At 42.4% G+C, this 6,036-nt stretch overlaps 1 protein-coding gene across 3 annotated transcripts in view; it reads left to right on the top strand.

Moving 5' to 3' along the window:
• The window catches only part of gfm2 (GTP dependent ribosome recycling factor mitochondrial 2), a 60,522-nt gene that overhangs the window by 897 nt on the left and 53,589 nt on the right, over nucleotides 1-6,036 (top strand). For all 3 annotated transcript variants that reach the window (XM_041186853.1, XM_041186852.1, XM_041186854.1), the window contains exon 2: nucleotides 2,100-2,255. The gene's annotated coding sequence lies outside the window, so the exon portion shown is untranslated. The remainder of the gene's footprint in view (nucleotides 1-2,099; nucleotides 2,256-6,036) is intronic.

Genomic DNA, 6,036 nt, shown 5'->3' with positions numbered 1-6,036 from the left:
ACTTTTGAAACACCAAGGCTTGCATTTATATCACAGAATTGTTACAATACAGAAGGAGGCTATTTGGCCCATCATGTGTATACCAGCTCTCTGAGTGTGCATTTCACCCAGTGCCATTCTCCTGCTTTCTCCCTGTAACCCAGCAAATTGTTTATTTTCAAATAATCATCTAATTCCTTCTTAAATGCCTCAATTGAACCTATCTCCATAACACACTTTAAGGCCGTGCATTCAGGCCCTAACCACTCACTGTGTAAAAAAGTTTTTTCTCATTTCGCTTTTACTACTTTTGCCAATTACTTTAAGTCTGTGCCCTATTGTTCTTGATCCTTTCATGAGTGGGAATAGTTTGCCCCTGTGTACTCTGTTCCAATCCCTCATGGTTTTGAATACTTTTTTCAAATCTCCTCTCGGCCTTCTTTTCTCTAAGGAAAAGAGTGCCAACTTCTCCAATCTATCTTTATAACTGAAGTTTCTCATCCCTGGAACCATTCTCATAAACCTCTTCTGCTCTCTCTCCAATGCTGGCACATCCTTCCTAAAATGCATTGCCCAGAACTGGACACAATACTCCAGCTGAGGTCTAACGAGTGTCTTATACAAGTTCAACATGGCTTCCATGCTCTTGTGGTCTATGCACTTATTGATAAAGCCTAGGATACTGTGTTTTATTAACTGCTCTTTCAACCTATCCTGCCACCTTTTAGGACTTATGCACATATGCACCCAGATCCCTCTGCTCCTGCACTCCCTTTAGAGTAGTGCCTCATACTGTCTCTCCATGTTCTTCCCACCAAAATGAATCACCTCACTTTTCTCCACATTGAACTTCATCCGCTCATTCACCAACTTGTCTATCTCCTTTTGAAGTTCTACACAATGCTTCCAAGTTTTGTATCGTCTGCAAACTTTGAAAGTGTGTCCTGTACACCAGCATCTAGCTCATATATATCAGGAAAAGCAAGGGTACCAATATCGACCCTGGGGATCTTCACTACAAACCTTCCTTCCGAAAAGCAACCATTAGCCATTACTTTCTGTTTCCTGTCATTCAGCCAATTTATTATCCCTGTTGCTCCAGTCTCTTTTATTCCATGAGCTGTAACTTTTCTCACAAGTCTGTTGTGCGGCACTGTATCAAATGCCTTTTGGAAGTCCACGTATACCACATCAACAGCATTGTCCTCGTCAACCCTCTCAGTTACCTCTTCAAAAAACTCTAGCAAGTTATTCAAACACGATTTTCCCTTAAGAAATCCATGCTGGCTCTTCTTAATTAACCCGCATTTGTCCATGCGACTATTAATTATAGTTTATATAATTATATTTTATATAACGCCTTACACAATCCCATGATACCCCAGAGCGCTTTATAGTCAGTGACTACAATGTAATCACTGTTTAATGTAGGCAACATAGCAGCCAATTTGCACACAGCAAGTTCCCACGTACAGCAATGTGAGCATGACCACTTTTTTTTGTGGTGTTGAATAAGGACAAATATTGGCCATCCTGGCCAAACCGTCCTGCCAGGAATATCGGCAATATAATATAAAAGCAAAATACTGCAGCTGCTGGAAATCTGAAGCAAAAACAGAAAATGCTGGAAAAACTCAGCAGGTCTAACAGCATCTGTGGAGAGAAAAAAGCAGAGCGTTTCGAGTCCATATGACTCTTCTTCAGAGCTCTGAAGAAGAATCATATGGACTCGAAATGTTAACCAGGGATATTAGCCTTGCTCTTCTTTGAAATGGTGCCATGGGTTCTTTACATCCCCAAGCAGACCAGCCCTCAGTTTAACACCTCATCCGCAAGATGGCACCTCCAGCAATGCACCAATCCCTCAGTACCGCACTGGAGTGTCAGCTTTGATTGTGTGCACAAGTCCTGGAGTGGGACTTCAACCCAGAACCTCTGACTCCAAGGAAGGAGTTCTACTGACTGAGCAGTGGCTGACATACCATTAGAAAGTGTATAGTAGCACAGGTCTCAACCTAACTGAAATTATTAGAGTTGGATTTTTAAGAACAAAGCCACATAGAATGAGTATGATGAAGAATTACAGCCAAATAATTAACCATTTTTTTTACCGTTTTCAGGTTGCTAATCCAGACCTAAGTTACTCTTCCAGGAACAACTGAGATTGACACTGGAGATAAGTGGACCTTGATGGATCGGAAATTAAGTGAGCTTACAGAATTTTAATTAGAACGAATGAGACACAGCCATCCTTAAAGATTTGAGAGGGCATCCAGGTAACTTTCTCTTCAAGTTTTTAAAGCTGTGATCCCCATAATGTGGCATCAATCAGTCATCGAAATCTCCTGTAACAGGAACAGTAGGCTAAGTTCATCCATTATCATTTTTTTGTGTTAGTCATGGCTCAGTCTATAGTACTCCTACTTCTGAGTCAGAAGGGTGTGGGTTCAAGTCCCACTTCAGGACTTGAGCAAAAAAATCAAGGCTGACACTCCAGTGCGGTACTATAATCAGAGGCTTTTGGATGAGACATTAAACCAAGACCCTGTTGCCCTTTTAGGTGGATGTAAAAGATCCCATTCCACCACGTCGAAGAAGAATAGGGAAGTTATCTCCAGTGTCCATAAGACCATAAGATGTTGGAGCAGAAGTAGGTCATCGGGCCCATCGAGTCTGCTCTGCTGTTCAATGAGATCATGGCTGATCTGATAATCCTCAACTCCACTTTCCTGCCTTTTCCCCATAACCCTTGATTCCCTTACTGATTAAAATTTGTGTATCAGCTTTGAACATACCTCTATAGCCCTCTGTGGTAAAGAATTCCACAGATTCACTACCCTTTGAGAGAAGAAATTCCTCCTCATCTCTGTCTTATACAGGCGACCCCTTACTCTGAGATTATGCCCTCTGGTCCTAGAGTCTCCCACAAGGACAAACAACCTCTCAGCATCTACCCTGTCGAGCTCCCTAAGAATCTTATATGTTTCAATAAGGTCGCCTCTCATTCTTCTAAACTCCAGTGAGTACAGGCCAACATTCCATTTGCCTTCCCTTTTACCTGCTGAACTTGTATCCTAGCTTTTATTTATCCCTCAATCAAGGCCACAAAAGAATAGTATATCTGATCATTGTCACATTGCTGTTTGAGGGATTTTGCTGTGTCCATATTGACTGCTGTGTTTCCTTCATTAAACAGTGACTACACTTCAAAAGCACTTCATTGGCCATAAAACATTTTGGAACCTCCTGCGGTTGTGAAAGGCACCATGTAAATCCAAGTTGAGGTTGAGTGTCTTGGGCTACAGGAAGATATAGTTGGGATGGTCAAATGGGCAGATAAGTGGCAGATGGAATTTAACCCTGAAAAGTGTGAGGTGATACACTTTGGAAGGAGTAATTTGACAAGGAAGTATTCAATGAACGGAATGACTCTAGGAAGTTCCGAGGAACAAAGGGACCTTGGCAAGTGTGTCTATAGATGTCTGACAGTGGAGGGGCCTGTTAGTGGGGTGGTGAAAAAGGCATATGGGACACTTGCCTTTATCAATCGAGACATAGATTATAAAAGTAGGGAGGTCATGTTGGAGTTGTATAGAACCTTGGTGAGGCCACAGCTGGAGTACTGTGTGTAGTTATGGTCACCATATTACAGGAAGGATGTGATTGAACTGGAGGGGGTGCAGAGGAGATTCACCAGGATGTTGCCTGGGATGAAACATTTAAGTTATGAAGAGAGGTTGGATAGACTTGGGTTGTTTTTGTTGGAGCAGAAAAGACTGAGGGGCGACATGATCAAGGTGTACAAGATTATGAGGGGCAGGGTGGATGGAGAGCAGCTGTTCCCCTTAGTTGAAGGGTCAGTCACAAGGGGACATAAGTTCAAGGTGAGGGGCAGGAGGTTTAGGGGGGATGTGAGGAAAAACTTTTTTTTACCCAGAGGGTGGTGACGGTCTGGAATGCACTGCCTGGGAGGGTGGTGGAGGCGGGTTGCCTCGCATCCTTTAAAAAGTACCTGGATGAGCACTTGGCACATCATAACATTCAAGGCTATGGGCCAAGCGCTGGTAAATGGCATTAGGTAGGTAGGTCAGGTGTTTCTCATGTGTCGGTGCAGACTTGATGGGCTGAAGGGTCTCTTCTGCACTGTGTGATTCTGTTTGTGTGTTTCTTTCTTTTCTTTCTGGGGGTCATGTAATCCATATTAAAGGAAAAAAATGGTTGGGGAGGGATTGAACATAACTCATCTTTTTTTTAAAAGAGGGAAGGAGAAAGAGGGCGATGGAGAGAAGAGCACTAGCGGTTGCAGGTATGGCATTGTATATGGGGATGGTATAGTCAGGGGGATAGACACAGTTCTCTGCAGCCAACAGCGAGAGTCCAGAAGGCTGTATTGCCTACTTGGTGCTAGGGTTCAGGGCGTCTGCTCAGGGCTGGAAAGGAACTTGCAGTGGGAGGGGGAAGATCCAGTTGCCATGGTCCACGTGGCTATCAGTGACATAGGTAGAGCTAGGAAAGAGGTTCTACTGAGGGAGTATGAGCTGCTAGGGGCTAAATTAAAAAGCAGAACCTCAACGGTAATAATCCCTGGCTTGGTGCCTGAGCCATGAGCAAATTGGCATAGGGTAAATCAGATAAAAGAGATGAATGCGTGGCTCAAAGACTGGTGTGGGAGGAAATGGGTTTTGATTCAGGGGGCAATGGGGAAAGTGGGAGCTATACCTTTGGGATGGTCCACACCTGAACCATGCTGGGAACACTGTTCTGATGAATCGTATAAGTAGGGTGGTAGAGAAGTCTTTAAACTAAACAGTAGGGGGATGGGATCATATGAGAGGAGATATAGTAAAGTAAAGGGAAACAACAAAGTAATGGAACAGGGCAACAATTTGGGTAATGAGTACCAGAGTGTGACAGGAAGGGACAGAATATACAATTGTAAGAAAGCACCAGCAGATAAGGCCAGACATTGCAAAAATGGTGAAAAAAATAGAGATTAAGGTCTTGTATCTGAATACACACAACATTTGTAACAAAAAGGATGAATTGTTAGCAAAGATAGAGATAAATATGTATGACCTGATACGCATTACAGAGATGTGGTTGAAAAGTGACCATTGCTGGGACCTGAACGTTGAAGGGTATTTGACATATTGGAATGAAGGGAAGCCAGAAAAAGGTGGTGGGGTAGCTCTGTTAATTAAAGATGATACTAGTTCGATACTGAGGGATGACCTTAGCTTGAAAGAGCAAGATATAGAATTAGTTTGGGTAGAGATAAGAAATAGTAAAGGTAAGAGGTCACTTCTGGGTGGAGCTTCTAGACCCCCTAACAGCAGCTATACTGTAGGACAGAGCATAGAGGAAGAAATAAATGTGTGTAAGAAAGGTATAGTAATAATCACGGGTGACTTTAATCCACATGTAGATTGGGTAAATCAAATTGGCATAGATAGCCTGGAAAGTGAGTTCATTGAGTGTTTTCGGGACAATTTCTAGAGCAGTACAATCTAGAGCCAACCAAGGAGCAGGCTATCCTAAGTCTGGTAATGTGCAATGAATCAGATTTAATCAATAACCCCATGGTAAAAGATCCTCTAGGTGGTAGCAATCACAACATGATGGAATTTCATGTTCAGTTTGAAAGGCAGAAATATGGGTCCAATACTAGTATTTTAAACTGAAGTAAAGGTAGCCATGAGGGTATGAGGGCAGAGCTCGCTATGGTGAACTGGGAAACTAGGTTAAAAGGTAAGACAGTAGAGATGCAGTGGCCGACTTTTAAGGAGATATTTTATCATTCTCAGCAAAGATTTATCCCAATGAGAAAAAAGGCTCTTTGAGAAAGATGCATCATCTATGGCCAAATAAGGAAGTTAAGGGTAATAATAAATTGAATGAAATACTGTAGCTAGTAATATAAAAACAGATAGTAAAAGTTTCTACAAGTATTTGAATCGGAAGAGAGTAACTAAAGCTAGCATTGGTCCTCTAGAGAGAGAGCCTGGGGAATTGGTAATGGAAAACAAAGAAATGGCAGAGGCGTAGAACAAGTATTTT

Source organism: Carcharodon carcharias, chromosome 4 (genome assembly GCF_017639515.1).
Source record: "Carcharodon carcharias isolate sCarCar2 chromosome 4, sCarCar2.pri, whole genome shotgun sequence".
In the NCBI taxonomy this organism is placed as follows: domain Eukaryota; kingdom Metazoa; phylum Chordata; class Chondrichthyes; order Lamniformes; family Lamnidae; genus Carcharodon; species Carcharodon carcharias.
Note: the sequence above shows the minus strand (reverse complement) of the source record. Positions and strands in the feature narration are given on the sequence as shown.